Below are 17,439 nucleotides of genomic sequence, written 5' to 3'. Positions count from 1 at the left end.
TAAACCTTGCCCAATCTCTGTAATATCTTTATGAAATTTTCAGAATTTTTCAGAAGCAATTTCGGAATTTTCTGGCCTTTTCTAGGCAATTTTGAAGCTTTTTAAAACCTGTAAATCACTTTTCTGCACCCAGAAATTTTCAGAATTGGAAACCTTTGAATTTCTCCTCAAATTTGAAAATAGGGAAAAGTAGAGGTTCAAAAAGGAGTGATGTGACTTGCATAGGGATTGGGAAAAGTGATATTAGGATTAAGAGAGAGATTAGATTATGGAGTAATTAGCTTTGAGCTATTTTTTTTTAATTTCTCCTCTCCACACGTTTTGCGCCGGCGGCAGGCTGCCGCCGTGCGCCTCCTTGTCCAAAAGCTTTTTGAGATTTATTTAATAGCTTTTTACATGCTTAATCTGCTCCATCCATTATAGGTTTGCTCAACCTTGAAGCTTTCTGATTTCTGAGAGATACCCGTGAGGTTTTTGGCTATGAGGATTTCATCCATACGGTCAGATTTTGATTTCACTGAGTATTTGGAAAAACCGCTTTTTGATAGAGAGGGATGGTTTTGCAGGGTGGTGAGTGGGTTTGAGAGTAGATCTAGTTTTGAATCTTTGACCTTTGGGTAAAGACCTGCAAAACACCCTTCTGTCCACTGGATAAATTCCTGCACTTTCTTGATTTTTGAGAAGTTGAAGCCCTTTCCTACCTTCTCCACAAATCTCCTAGCCCAAGCTCTGATACCACTGCAACCGGAATCTTATTCTAGGAATTGATTGTGGAAAGTAGAGAATTAATTCAATCATAAAAACCATTGCTTGTAAGCTTCAACTAAATCAAATCAATTGAAAAATTAAACACTTAAACAAGAATACTTAGCTCCAAAAAGACCATATTGGGTGCAATCTTCCCCCCTCTTGTGCGTGGCCTCTCCCCACACAAGAGTATTTCTTTATTAGCTTTCCTTTTCACCAAAATTAGGCCATAGCCCCCAAAATACAAGATGTGCTTTTTAGAGAGCACGGCACTCTTCTTTAACAAAAATAGAGTGTCAAATTGGGACTAGGGTAAAGCCATAGGCTTTAATAAATTCCACAAAAATAAATGTATCTTTCCTAAAGTTCAAAATGAAAAAATCATTTAATAAGATTACAAGCTACTATGCTTGCCAAAAATGAAATGTGATGATCCAAGACATTTCTTCCAAAGTAAACTCTTCAATTCCCATAGTCTTCATCACCTGAAAATATAAGCCCAATTAATTATTAAATTAATCCCACAAATATTAAACAGGCACAAATCATCACCAACTCATGACTACCAGGCGTAAGTACCCCAGGAATCACCCTGCCATACAAACCTAACTGAAATAATCATAGGTGGCCTCAAACATACGTCATATACCGCACGTATTAATATTTATAGTGGTGTCACCCACGATATTAACCTAGCCGGCATGACGCAAGAGTAATCTAGGCGTCCCCAAATTACTCAAGAGGGGATAAATAATATTTTTCTAGAGGACTTAAAATATATTCTCATGACATGGATGAACTCTAACACGTGGAGGTAGTTTAAGTTCATACGTAACCGTGCTAATCCGATGTATAACTCGAAATTGACCACAATATCTAAGAGATAAATTCTTGCATTTTCCTATTGACAAAGTCTGAGAATCTTTAGGAACATTTAAATAAACCAACACTCCTAGTTCAAAAGACCCAGATGAGCGCCCCCTATCAGCATAAAATCATGCTCTATCCTGAGCACTCCTGATAGAATCCTGAGCTTCGGTTATAGTATTTACTACATATCACACAAGAAATACCTCGATACATCAAGCTCAATGTCCTTAAGACTGACATCAATAGGTTCCCTAGGTTGATACCCATACATAAGCATGAACGAACTAAAACCAATAGCCGTATGTTTAGAACTGTTATATGCAAATTCCATCATTGGAAGATACTTTTCCCAATTTGATGCTTTTCTAGAGGCATATGCACGAACCATATCCTCTACAATCTGATTCATACACTCTGTTTGCCCATCAGACTGCAGATGATCATAGGAATTCATACTCAAAGTAATTTCCTCGTTGTAAACCATTCGGAATAAAGTAGAAAAACATGGCATTATAACAGTAGGAACCAGGTATCCATTGTTGGCCGATGTACCCACATCTCCTCATGGAATTATCGACGTCCCGAGTTACCCATATCAATATAGAGAGTCATCAACGTCTCGATGAGTCACATATGTCCATCTGTAAACCATCAGGTTGGCTGTATAAATCACCTAAAGTACGGAACTAGAGAAAAAAATGCCAACAAAGGAAAAATCCAAATTTCCTTAATCCGAACACAACAAGATAAACTCGTTGAACTTTAAAGAAAGAGATTTCAACAAGTGAAAATGCCGACGAGATTACACTCATCAATACATGCAGGCTATAGATAAAAGAAGTTTATCTAGAGAATGCCCACACAACAGCTTTAAATGAATTCTTAAAATGAGATTGTCTTTGAATGTTGAGGTCAACATGCTAAGTGATGCTAGCAAAGCAACAATCTTGAGCCCAAATTATCCCATAAGATAAAATATGTGAGGGATCGCTAGCATCCCATACCACCTACCACCCATACATACCTTACCAATTTGAAACTCCCTAGTATGCTGTCTAAGAAATATAAATAAAATCCTATATAAAAGGAATAAGATGGCCTTATCCCAGACTTTCACATACTAAAATCTGTCTCTATATACCTGAGACTACATCAAGGAATAACTCTTTTCGAGTACATCATTAGAAAATAATTTTGAATTATTGGCGCCTTTCTAATGATAACTACCCAATAAACACACTAAAGCTAGGGTAGAAAAATAACTCACCTAGATACATAAGCAACTAGGTATCCAAGTTGGAATATGTACAAAAGTACAAGCAATATACTCCAAAATTAAGTGCAAAAAATGAAGATAAATGCTACCTTCAAAGCATATGATATATCCAAAAGATCAAAAGATCCTCATAAAACCATGGATAAAAGCATAGAAGCTCCTCAAATCCACGAAAACCATAGTTGATCATAAAAATCAATGCATACCATCTAATGGTCATTAATCATGCCAAAAGAAGCATTAAAATTGGTGGCCAACTCATCATCCGGAGTATATAAACGTGGTGTTGTTCAAGCAAAGCTCCAAAGTAAGCAAGTGAAACACATGTTTGTAGCACTCATTAAAAAACCCCTAGACACAAGTGATCTAGGTAGAACCTGATGAGTCCAAATAAAACTTGGAAAACATCCAATAAAATCCACCAAAACAAACCGATCAACTGATCCATGATAGAATTTATCTTAGGCTTAGAAAATTAAGCATAGACCACACTTAAACAAGTGCAAAATAAATTATCATGAAAAAGTGTCAAAGGTGAGACACACTTTGAATGCAGATTCTAGCCATCAAAAGTACGGAACATGTCCAAAAAGAATGGCTAAACAATGGCAAAAAATCATGAAAACATCGTTTAGAATAAATCCAAACAAAAATATATACTAATACGAGGTATAATCGTTTTAATAATATGCGAATAACCCGCATCTATTTAATGTCAGCACGTGAAAACGTACTTCAATATTAAATAACCCTCGAAAATATTAAATTCTCGAGAAAAAGAATTATCATGATTTTTTTCAAATTTTCCCTAATTTTATAGGGCCTCAAAATACAATAATTTTGAATTCCACCAAACCTATCTTATGGCATTCCAAACCTATATTTTTCAAAAAAAAAAATAGCAAATAAATTTGCCAAAATACCATTGATATTTTAAAAAATACTAGTTTTTAGGATTTCTAAAAATAATTTCTAAAAAATTCCTATATTCTCATGAGAATCCCATCGTTCACGAAATTTCCAATTCCGCCCGACAATTCTCAAATCCAATGAAAATTATAATTTTAATGGATTTTCTAAATTTTTGGGTCAAAAAATATAATTTTAAAAGAATTTGAATGGTCACGGGTGCCCGAATGAACACACCATATGCCAAACACCAACCCCACATTTTTCAAAAATTTAAAATAACCTTTATCTAATCGTCCACTAATTTTCAAAAAAAATTAAAATTTTTAATTTACCCCCCGAACACATTTAGAATACGAACGGTCAATAAATTTCGGAATCCCAACTGTCTTCTTGAAATACGGAAAGCCAACAGTTTTGGCAAAATGAAAAGACAAAAAAAAATCAGAATGTGAAAGGTTTCCAGAATCCGAAAGGTCAAAAGATTTCTCAGAATTCGGAAAGTCAAAAGGTTTCCCGGGAATGCGAAAAGCCAAAGGGATTCCAAGAAAATAAAATTCATGAGAATTTTTTTCTCAAATCTCATATTTTCTCCTTTTTTAATGGCTTTTTTCCAAGCTTTTTTGAAAAATTTTCAAAAGCTTTTTTTTCGAATAAAAAAAACTTTTCTTATATATTTTTTAAAAGCTAAAAAATAAAACTTTTTGTAATCTAAGGTTTTAAAAAATAATTTTTTGGGGGGTTGACAATTTTCGCCCGCCTGCAGAAGCGAAACCCCCCCTCTCGCGTGCGCCAAAAAACAGAGAGAGCTTGTAGCTCTCTCCACTCTCCTCCCCTTCTTCTCCATTCTACATTTTCATATCACCCCCTCCTTCTCTTCTCTGATAAAATCAACAACAATTAACTATAGATTGCTCTGATACCACTGTTAAAACCCTAAGATCTCTCTAGATAATTGTTATGCATAAACATGCATAAATTAGGCATAAACTCATCCACCCAACCACCCTCGAGCCCAAGGGATGCACACATGAATTATAATGTACATCGTACCTTTACCTTGATGTCCCATACTATCAAGAGGTATAACTCCAATCCAACATCATGTAGCTATAGTGTGAAATGGTAGGTGAGTAGATATAATCCTCTTTACAAGAGAACATCATATCATAACCTAGCCTCAAGATAACATCAAGAGACCATCCCTTGAGAGTGCCCCATGCCCCTATTATATAGGAGGGCCCTCAAGTGACTCTTGACTCTCCATTTCCCATGTGTGACCCTTGGATGCCTGACCCTAACCTTAACCCTTAAGGTTAGTCCTAACCCATGCTCCACCAGAGCTTGTTCCCATGCTCCCATGCTCACATGCTCACAAGCCTGACCCTAGCCTTAACCCTTAAGGTTAGTCCTAACCCATGCTCCACTAGAGCTTGGTCCCATGCTCCCATGCTCACAAGCCTAATGTGGGTTAGCCTCCTAGTATATGCACACATAATGTGCATATAACAATCCCGCTTGCTACTTTGTGGATTTCCACAAAGTGTGCCTCGATCCCGCTTGTTGGGGTGATATATCATGTGTGGTGGCTTTATATGAGGTAGTGATGACTAGCTGAGTATGAGCACTAAGGGGCACTCCGGGAATATTTACAGCACTTTTGGGACCCAACAAGGCTACCCACTCTCTCCCACACTATTTGGTTTTTGTATATTAATGTGATCTCACTCTTTGTAAGAGACAAATTTGGGGGTGCAAGACCATGAGTAGTGGGACTTAGGTAGTGATGTGCCCATTATATTATATGTAGATGGCATTATTCTCTTCACACCCACTATCGAGGGATTATAGAGACATTTGGATGCACTATATCAGTTTTGTAATACGAAAGAAACCTTACAAACAATCTCACCAAAACCAAGGTCACAGTCTTTAATACATCATACCCAGTTACATCTATCCTATCTTTCTCATGTAGGGGAGCCCAAGTGGAGATTGTTTCATCTTATGTATACCTTGAGGCTACTTTTATAGGTATGCTCTTTTCCATGAGACCACTTATAGATGCATGGTTGGTGAGAGGATATGCATCTCTAACTCACCTAGAGAGGTAGTGTTTCCACACCCATTTCTAGGAACATGAAACAAATGTTGACTATTTGATACCTTATTAAACCTAACCACAATGTATGGGGCCCCCTTCTAGGAAATGAGGCAACTTGGAAGAGCATCACATCTTTACCCTTCGTGCCATTATAGAGGAGAAGAGGGCATAAAACTAACATGTATATTACTGCTTTGTGGATTTCCACAAAGTGTGTCTCGATCCTGCCTGTTGGGGCAACTATAAGAGCTCCACTTTCCACCGTACATGATATGTCGCATGGTGACTTTACATGAGGTAGTTGTGACTAATAGAGTATGAGCACTAGAGGGGCACTCTAGGAATATTTACAGCACTTTCGAGGTCCAACGGGGCTCCTCACTCTCTCCCACACCATTCGGTTTTTGTATATCGATATGATCTCACTCTTTATAGACAAATTTGGGGGTGCAAGCCCTTTGGAGGTGCAAGCCCATGACTAGTGGGTCTTAGGCAGTGATACCCATTCTATTATATGTAGATGACATTATTCTCATCACACCCTCTATAGAGGGTGTGATGACATTATTCTTATCACACCCTCTATAGAGGGATTATAGAGACATTTGGATGCATTGTATCAGTTTTGTGTCGAAAGAAACCTTACAAAAAATCTCAACAAGATCAAGGTCATGGTCTTCGACACGTCATGTTCGATTACATCTACCCTATCTTTCTCATATAGGGGAGCCTAAGTGGAGATTGTTTCATCTTATATATACCTTGCGAGGTCACTTTTATAGGTCTACTCTTTTTTATGTAGATGCATGTTTGGTGAGACGATATGCATCTCTAACTCGCCTAGAGAGGCAATGATTCCACGCCCATTTTTAGGAACCTCAAACAAATGTTGGCTATTGGTGGATACCTCAGTAAACCCAACCACGATGTAGGGGGCCCCAAATGAGGCAACTTGGAAAAGTATATAGAGACTCTAAGTGATGATGTTAGCATGTATAATCAGAAGTAATCCATCTATGCCACATGAGATCGTGCTAGCACAGTTTGGAGTTGCCTCTTTGGCCATAGATGCCCTCTTTTAGACCATTACTTATATTTATCATGTATACACACTTGACTATGAGCACCTCTTGAGATTAGCCCTTGAGTCATCAATGTAGCACAGGTATGTTGGATGGACATACTCTTAGGTGGTTGATTGGTTTGATGGGCACAATCTCTCTGAATGGGCTACCAAGACAGCATGGATTCTCCTTTTTTTGATCTCTCAAGATATCAACCGTGTTATGGTTGGATGTGATAGGGTACATGTAATATGCCCATTGTAAATATAGCACATTAAGCACAATGTGGCATATCCATTGCAAATATAGTTTAGGTAGTTCATTATGGTTACATTTAGTTGATATTTTGATCTTTAGGAAGTTGCTATTTTGGGACGATTGCGAATTAAGCACCTTCTACTCTGGAAATGAGAAAAATGAATTCAAAATTGAAATCTTAAGCATGACATTAGCCCTCGACAGGGCCCCGAACAAGTTCTATTTTAGGGGAACGAGCCAGCAAGGCCGTGCCTCATAAAGAGAAGAGGAAAAAGGAGTTGGCTTCTATAAACCAAGTGTAAATCGTAATAAATGAATATGTCAAAAAGTTACCCAACTCATCGGGTCCACCCATCCATAGAATGGCGCCGTTGGGGCATCCATCTACCCACTCACCTAATTTATTTTTGCTATCTAATGAGGTCCTGCCACACTATGAAACATATAAAAGCATGTTTCTTAATCAAAGAAGTTTCACAATGCTCCTCAAAACAACCTTTGAAAGTAATAACATTTACATCCAAACAGTACTTACAGCAAAAATATTCACAAAAGTGACCCTGCAATCGGGTCAGTAGCTAGATCCAAGCTGGCATATCCATGCCCATATACATATTTAAACCAAAACCAAACCACCGATGATTGCTTTGGTGAGGGCCAAGCCGACCTATCACCCCCTCGGGCTTTGCCACTTGTACCAAACCTTCCTGCTCCTTAGAGGGGACATCTACTCATGAAGTGGACTAATTCATCACACTAGCCTGGACCACACATAACTAGGTAGCATCAATAATCACATGTCCACCCTTGTGGGGTAGAAATCCGATTCCCAGTGGTATAGGGAGGATCACCCTGGGCTTACTATTGTCTTCGCCTAGATATACAAGAAAGAGTAGGGTTAGCTAAGGAGGGGAGAAGATGTACCTCTACAGATTAGCAATGAAACCAGCAAAACATATCCATTGAAACCAGCAAAACATATCCATTGAAACCAAGAAGACATTATCTTCTAAGAATTCTTTTGAATAATTCATTGAGTGATAAGAAAGTAACATCAGACAACAATGTTAACACTCCTTGTCAATAAGAAAAGAGAACCATAAATTATTAAGGGAGCAAGTAATCATCATTATTTACATAAATAATAACAAAGTTAATATGTGCTACCTTAACTATGCTAATGGCTTGATCAATCATCGAGTTTGTTATCTATTCTTCTACACCACCCATTCAGTGAGAGGAAGATAAAGGGCAAGGTAATTCTGAAACAAGGACTTCTATTGATTATTCTCCAGAATCTAAAGCGACTCTCATACTAACCTCTACCATACACAATTGAATATATTTTAGGGAAGTCACTTTATGCCAAGATGGGTTATGTAGAAGAGTCTTGCTCTCATGCATAATATAAAGTGATGCACAAACAAGAAGCACAAACCAGAAATTTACATTTTTCTCTTTGTGATGACTTGTATTGGCCTTGTGTAATGGAAAACTTCTGTTGGACTTCTGGCATGGTTGTCCAAATTTTGTCTATCATCATCTCTACTTATGATAACTATTCTTTATCTTTATCTATGAAAGAGTTGAAGGCTTATGGAAGTGTCATGTTGTTATTATCAATACGTGATTTATCATTTAGCTCCTCAAATATGACAATCTTTGTTGAGATGCATGAAATGCAATTTAAAATTTATGAATGCATTGTATTGCCATGTGTGTGTGTGTGTGTGTGTGTGTGAGAGAGAGAGAGTACATATTTTTTCATTGAAGAACTATAACTTTAGTGGAAGTATTTATTTTTCATTGAGGAGCTATAAGTGTAGTGGAAGTATTTATTTTTCATTGAGGAGCTATAAGTGTAGTGGAAGTATTGAATTCCCTTTTTGAATATTACCTTGCATATCGTTGGTATGTCAATCTCTCTTTGGAGAAGTGTGTGAAACACAATCAAACAATTCTGAATGTATTATGTTACATTATGTGTGCATGTGTGTGTATAGGCGCACACACACCAGTCTCTCTTTGTCGAGAAGTGTGTGAAGCACAATCAAACAATTTTGAATGTATTATGTTACATTGTGTCTGCATGTGTGTGTGTGTACGTGCACACACACATACATGTGTGTATGTGCATGTGCTCACATGTGTGTACTGTGCTTGAGCTTGTGTGTGTATGTATAGATGTGCCATATGTATATGCGTACATACAGGGGGTGTGCGTGTATGCATGTGTGTGTGCGCGTATATGTGTGAGTGTGTGTGTGTGTGTGTGTGTGTGCATGTGTGTGTGTGTGTGTGCACGCGTGTGTGTGTGTGTGTGTGTGTGCATGCATGCATGCATATGTGTGTGTGTGTGTGTGTGTGTGTGTGTGTGAGAGAGAGAGAGAGAGAGAGAGAGAGAGAGAGAGAGAGAGAGAGAGATACCTCATCCAATTTGCTATATCAATGTTGATGTGCTTATTAATATGCTAATATTGTCAAGCATGTTGGTACCAATGTCCTTTGATAGGATATCCATGTAGATGTCAGGTGGTGTAGGGAAATCATCATCATGCTGATATAGGGGCTAGATTTACTTTATAAGGATCCATGTAAACGTCAAGTGCACGGAAACCATGTGGATATAGGGACTAAATTTTCTTGATTCCTACTCCACACCTCGGGGCTAAGAATTGGTTCCTTGCCCCCCCACACCCACATGCGCACACACACACACACACACACACACACACACACCTCCGAGCCTAAGTATTGGGTATGGCATAAGAGGAGACTTTAGAAAGCCTCATATCTCCTATAAAGAAAAAAGAGAAACACATTACAGTCTAGCCAAATCCCTCTCCTCCTATATGGCTCTAGGCATCCCCTCCTCCCCTCTTCAACCGCTCATTTTATCAATATGTCCTTTGCATGGACAGACACACACACACATATATCAGTGACCATGCCCTTAGGCATATACCTTGCAAGATTGAAATAGAGATGATAAAGAGGGGGGGTAGCAATAAATTGAAACCACATGCAAGAAGGGGTGGACATGCAATGTGGTCCAATAGAAGGTCTAAGTGTCTAATATTGACGGTGTGGGGAAGGTTTATGTAGCATACATGGTAAACCCTACATAGATGCTACACAGATTATTATGTCAAAAAAATAATTTAGAAAAGTTTATTATGATATTATTTTTATTTAAAATTATACACACACACACACACACATAGTTATGTGTGCTTGCATGTGTCACACATACACATGCATTTTATTATTTTATGGATGCCTTTGGAAAAGGATGGCCTTAGTGGAATTCTATACTTGAAATGACCACCACTTTTTAAAAAACCAATAATATCTAGTATGATTTGTTATTGAATGTGATGTATAATTGCCGAGAGGGATTCTTCTTTTATGATTCTTGTTGAAAAGAGAGAAGACCCAAATCACAAAAGGTAGCAACCACAATGCATTTGATAGGAGTGGGCCAATAAAAGGGTTAAGTGTCCAATTTGATTGCCAAATGGAACATGTGGGGAAGATTGATATGCCACATGGCAAACCCTACATATATGCTACATAAAACTAAATTATGATTTTATTTCTATTTAAAATTATATATATAAACACAACACAGGCACGCATGTGCTCACACACATGCATGCATGCACGCGCATACACATACCCTACACAGGTCAAACCCTACATATATGTGAATGCACGCACGCACATACACACACATGTCAAACCCTACATATATGTTACATAAAACTATATTATGATTTTATTTTTATTTAAATTATATATATCACACACACACACGCTCGCACACATGCACTCACACACACACATGCATGCACATGTATATGTATGTGTGTGTGCACATACATACACACAAGTATATGTATACATGTGTGTGTGTGTGCACATACACACACACACACGTGTATATTTATGTATGCATAATATGTACACATATAATTTTGTATTTTATGGCCACCTTTGGAAAAGAATGGCCTTAGTGGTATTCCATACTTGACTGACTATAACTCTTTAAAGTTAAAAAAACCAATGATTCTTCATTGAATAACTGACATGAAAAATTGCCAAGAGAGATTCTTCTTTTGTGATTTGGTCTTCAAGTGATAATTGAAAATCTTTATAAAAAATAGCAAAATAATAACTTTAAAAAGTCCTAGATGTGGCATTCTAATTTTCAAATAGTGATGATGTCTTAAAAAATAAAATAAAAAACATTCAAACATTAATTTAGTGGGTTTTAAAGAATCATCAAAAGAGTATTCCTTCAAAGTTAAAAGCTGTAAAAGTCTCTTACAAATGTGACAACAAGGACATATGCAAACTTTTGTTAAGTGAACTCCTCTCCATCAATGAAGGGTGTACACTTTGAGCTTTTCTTACAAATTCAACCCTCTCTCTCTCTAAAAAAACATCTTATAATCTTATTGGAAAATTCAAGACAAGGTATTGAAAAGCCTATCTATATTATAATATTAAGCTATTGATATAAAGAATTATACCAGCTAATACAACCTATTTTACACTTCACTACAAGTATACTCCTTTTTATAATAAAGTTATTGCACATGCAAATGAAAAATATACATGCAATTAAAATTGTAGCCCCTTGTAAAACATTTGGTTTATATATCTTTAGCCTCTTACTCAAACTCTTCCAAATCTGCTCCAAAATCAACCAAATTCACCCAAAAAATTCAACCACCCATCCATCTCTTGACACGTTAGTATGTTGTTGCTCATGGAGTAATAATAAAGAAATAAAGGCATGCGTTTCATTGCTATTTATCCTCATTCTTTCCCTCAACTAGTTTATTATGTAAATTTCTACATTACAAGGTGCATGCTTTTTATTTCTTTGCAACTTCATAATGCACTATATGGAGTGTTATATCAACCTTGGATACTTATGTGAATACTAGCCCATGCATGTTAAGGTCATGACTCTATGAGCTCATGTAGATCACCCGTGAAGCTCACTATATCAATCAACAACAAGCTCCATGAAAGATTATTATAGAAATTAGATCATTGACAAATACTGCCATAACAATACAACAACAAGCTCCATAACAACAAATATTAGAGCATTGACAAATATTACCATAACAATAGAACAACGAGCTCCATGAATTATTATTATAGAAATCAAAGCATTGATAAATACATTACCCATAGCAATACAACATGCTATAATGTTTTATCTATGTTATTACTTTTTACCATTTCATTTTGATTTTGGCTAACTTGTAGTAAAGTTACCTTGACATGGATAACAGTGAAGATGTGCTTTCAAAACATTTATACCCAAGAGTTCTAACATGTACATAATAATAGCAAAGTTGCTTAGGCATGGACAACAAACAAGATGCACTTGTATACATAGCAAAGTTACATAGGCATGGATAACAAACAAGATGCACTTGCATTGTAAAGTTAATTGGGCATGGACAACAAATAAGATGCACTTGTGAAGCATGTATGCCGAGGAGTTTGTTTTGTGAAGCATGTATCCTGAGGAGTTTGCCTTGGTTCTAACCATTTGCTTTTGTTGGATGAACGTAGGCACGGTGCTCCCCTTGGGTGATGTCTTGCTATCCTCAACTTTGCATGGCACTTGGTTATTTACCCATCCAACTACTATTCATGGCACTTTTTTATTTACCCATTCAACTACTATTCATGTCACTTTTTTATTTACACATTCAACTACTATTCATTATTTTAGTATCAATCAAATTGATTTATCTAAGGAGCATATTCTATTATTCGCTATTTTACTATATAACTACTATTCATGGCACTTTGTTATTTACCCATACATTTATTTATTTTAGTATCAATCAAAGGAGCATACTCTATACTATATAAAGTCAATGTCTTACTAGAGCTAAGATTTCTTGTTCATGGTGTGGCATATCTTCAAGGTTAAGATAATGACTTGTTCATGTTTATCTTTACACACACATATGTATTTATGATTTTGTAAATTATATATATATATATATATATATATATATATATATATATATATATATATATATGTATGTATGTATGTATGTATGTAACAATGTATGCCAAATCCTTTAGATATGTAGAAAAGTTTAAGCCTAACCATAACCTTGATATAAGTCTCTCTTTCACACACACACACACACACACACACACACACACACACACACACACACACACACATTTCTCTTGCATTACAACTATTTGGTTGCTAGGCTGGCACTCTTATTCTATATTACAAGATTTCTTTGCTTTCCTTTAAAAAAAATGAGTTAATAACCTCATTCTAATTGTGGGGCATATGACTGGATCCTTAACTAATTTATCTTGCTACAAAGATCTTTTTAACTAATTTAGATTGGCACATGACTAGACCCTTGTTACTGCATCCTTGGTGTTTTTGGGCTGGATTTAGCCTTGGTGTATTGCTAACCATTTAATAGGTTATGCTATATATGGTGGGCATTGGGTTTGGTAGCCGTCCGGTAGCCGTCCGCCTCTTTACTTCCATGAATACTCGGATATTCGCCTGCAACGACTGGGGCCTTGGATCTTCTGGTCTCTGGCTACATCCAGGGGTGCGCCTCCTTCGGTTAATCAGGTGCATATTTTTAACAAATGCACTTGTTCAGTTTACGTCTGTTGCTGCTAACTGAATGGCCTTGAAGATTTTGCAATTTATTCTCCCTTTGATGGCTTTATACATGTTTGCTAGCTTATACAGGATGGCTGATGCCTTGATTCCATAGGGATAGATGTATAGGTGGAGTCTACCTTTCTGTGAAACAGTGACATGTGTGCCATGCTATTTCCTCATTGTTTTTGGCAGATCTCATAGTGAGTTGTTTTGTTAGATGTTCATCAGGGATTGCCTGATGCTCTGTTTTGTCGTATTGTTGACATATTATAGTTGTCTAACCACATTGAGCAGTCCATATATAATGGATTATTGCAGGAACTGGATGCATATAGGCTATTTATTTATATTGGGTGTCTGTAGCAGGAATTTGCCTCACGATTTTTGTCCTGCTCGTGGGTATGCGTTGAATGCACGTGTAGTAATGGGTAATTGCTTTTGTGGTACTGCTGTTTGACTTGTATTTTGCACTTGGATGATGGCTTCTTTTGTGTCCTCTGGCACTTTGTCAGGTGGAGAGTATTTCCTGTCTGATGATGTTGCGTTATTATGAGGAGGTGTTGAGGGCTGCCTGATACCATGTTTGGTAATCAATACATTGGTTTTCACTGTACAGGATTTGGTGGTCTCTCAGGCCATAAATCTATCTCGACTGATTGTGTTGAGGTGGACATTGGGTTTGTATGGAAACACTAATGGCATAAGACACATTTTGAAATAGATAGGTGTTAATACATACACTTCTTGAACCTAGGTATGACTACTACTATGTAGTCATCTACCTGTTTTCAATATACAGGGGTATTCTAGTATGCTATAATATAATCTGTAAATTAACATGAAGAATGAAACATTTAATAAATCTGTTAAGCCTATGAAAAAATTACGTAATTCATCTGGACAGCATTCGAGTTTATATGTTTCAACAGTATTAGAGTTGCATACTGGTTTGTCATACACTGAAAGGATGATAAAAAGTTTCAAATTGCTTATGGTATATAATCTGTAATGAATGTATCTGGTAGGTAAAAATCGGAACTGTAATTTTTCAGGGATCTGCACCAATCTTGTCTAAGTGCAGAACTAATTTTAGACTGCTTGTGGCCAGATTAAGGCTTTGGTTAATATTAAAATATTACAAATGTTAGAATATTCATGAATAACTGATGGGCTTACAAACTTTGTAGAATATCTGACAATGATATTCTAGATAAATTTCATAATGATTCAAATGTTAACTTTAAAAAATCCTATTTGTTGGACATCTATAACACGTGGTTGGGCTTTACGACACCTGTAATACGCACAGGGACTAACATTTCTGTTGTTGCTTGTGTATGGATGCGGGTAACAGAGCTCACCTTTTCAAATAGGATGTTTTTGGGTTCATGTTGGTGCTGGACAGTAAAGCCTATGGGCAATTTTGTTCTTTTGAAACATTGTTTCTTCACTTGAAAATCTTGTATAATTTCAATGAAATAATACAGTTTTTCCCATTTACTTGTCGGAGTTGTTTTGGTCTTCTGACGTTTTGTCAGCTGTGTATAATTATGTATTTTAATTTAGGTAAAACACACACACTTGACACAGTTTTACAGTACCTTCGGGTATTGGAGAGAGACCTACAGCCCGAGATTTCATCTATAATGATATATGGACTCACTATCATTATGCCTTGGCCGATAGTCTTTAAGTAGTACCCAGATATCATTGTAGATAGAGCATTTGTCCACGATAGTTATGCCCTTATGGGCTTATCGGTTGAAGGAGACAAACGTTCTAAAAAAACTATTAACACTTCTCTTCTTTTGATTTTTCAGATTCTACCCTTTCTTGGAGGCAAGCCGGTTCCTCCGAGCCATATTCCATCTAATGCCTGTCAGCATGTCATCTCCTGCATTAGAGATGAGGAATTACAAGATGCCATTATCTCTTCTATCAGCCAAGAGCCTCATGTTATTTCTCTCTTGCAAATCCTATCCTTTAATGATTGGATTAAGGTCTTAGCTTCCATAGATAAGGATAAGGGTGAAGGTCTTAACTATATTAGAGATCTTATTGCTCAAATACCTGTCATGACCAAAAATCTTCAGACTGAGCTTACTAAGTTTGTTGCTAAGGGTTCTCTTCTCTCAAATCATCTCAGGAAACTCTGTAGATTAGAACCCATGTTTGTTACTACTCCTATTACTCCGGTTATACCAACTGGGGGTAATATTTTTAATAGGGATGCGGTTGCGGTGGACGCAATTAGGAGCTTTCAAAACGACATGTGTTCTATGACAGATTCAAAGTTGCTGGATTTGGTACCTAAGGTGTCAAGGGTTTATCCTTTTTTACCTACCAGGCAAATTGAGGTAGAGGCCACTGGCGTTGCTTATAGACTTTGGGCCCTCCCAAATAAAGGTTTTCTTTCTCCTATTCAGGCTGAAACTTGGATTTTCTTGGCTAACTTACCTATCTCCACTTTGGATGAATGCAAGAGCCATGCCATCAAAGGTCTTCAATATCTTGATAAGGGTGAACTTCTCAAATCACCTTTCTCCATGAATTTCTTGGATCCTTCCAAATGCCCTTCACCAGTTGGCATTTATGGGAGGACTAAAGGTAGTATGTTATTTCAGAAAGCTGGTGCAGAGTATTATTCAGAATCTATTTGGAATATCTACAGGCCATACCTGAAATGTGCTTGTAAATTTCTTGACCCTAAGGCGTCTTGTGAATCTAGCATTATCTGGTTCGACCATGCTATTTGGTTTGTCCTCAATCACCTTGAGGACCTTTTTCCAGGCAAGGATGTGGCATTTCACCTCTCTCTTTTATGTTCTTGGCTTGGTGGGCAAGCAAAGAATTTAGTGTTGGCACAGATCTCTTTTATTTATTTTCGTAGTTATATGTTGGATTCTCTTGCTGAGATGCAAAGTGGGGAACCAGGTACTATTTTAGCCACTTATGGACATTACAAGGGTATTAAGCTGATTAACTCTTTGCTAAATCCGGTTTCTCATAATGAATCGGAGGGTAGTATAGAAACCCCTTCTAAATTGGCACGCATAGCGGATAGTACTCCAAGTGCTTTTACCTCTTTTCTTTCTCCTGCTACTAGTCAGAATGCTTCTGTAAGTCATAATGCTTCATATGGGAGAACTAAATCCTTTACTAACCGTGGTAGGGGTAGAAACCTTCCTGTACGTAACTTATTGGATATGTAATGTTTTCAGGTTACTAAAGGTCCTACTGGGCGAATTTGCATTTCTAATACAAAGGAGGATGACCTTTCTGGTGCAATTTACGTACATTGTCTTTTTGTTAACAAAATTTTGGATTTTGTGACTCCATCACATGTATTTTTTAAAGTTTTTGATGATGTTTTTGGAGATCATAGTATACTTGACAATGTTAGATTTGGATGGAGATATACATCTAATCTGAAGAAATTATTCTCTAGAACCGATTTCTTACGATTAGATAGTATACCTATATGTCTATGTGATAAATATAGAGAATTTACAAGTGACTTTGGTGCTTT

The sequence above is a fragment of the Cibotium barometz genome, chromosome 55, assembly GCF_041138505.1.
Source record: "Cibotium barometz isolate CiBa-2024 chromosome 55, ASM4113850v1, whole genome shotgun sequence".
Classification (NCBI taxonomy): Eukaryota; Viridiplantae; Streptophyta; class Polypodiopsida; order Cyatheales; family Cibotiaceae; genus Cibotium; species Cibotium barometz.
The sequence above is the reverse complement of the archived record's forward strand: the minus strand, read 5'-3'. Positions refer to the sequence as shown.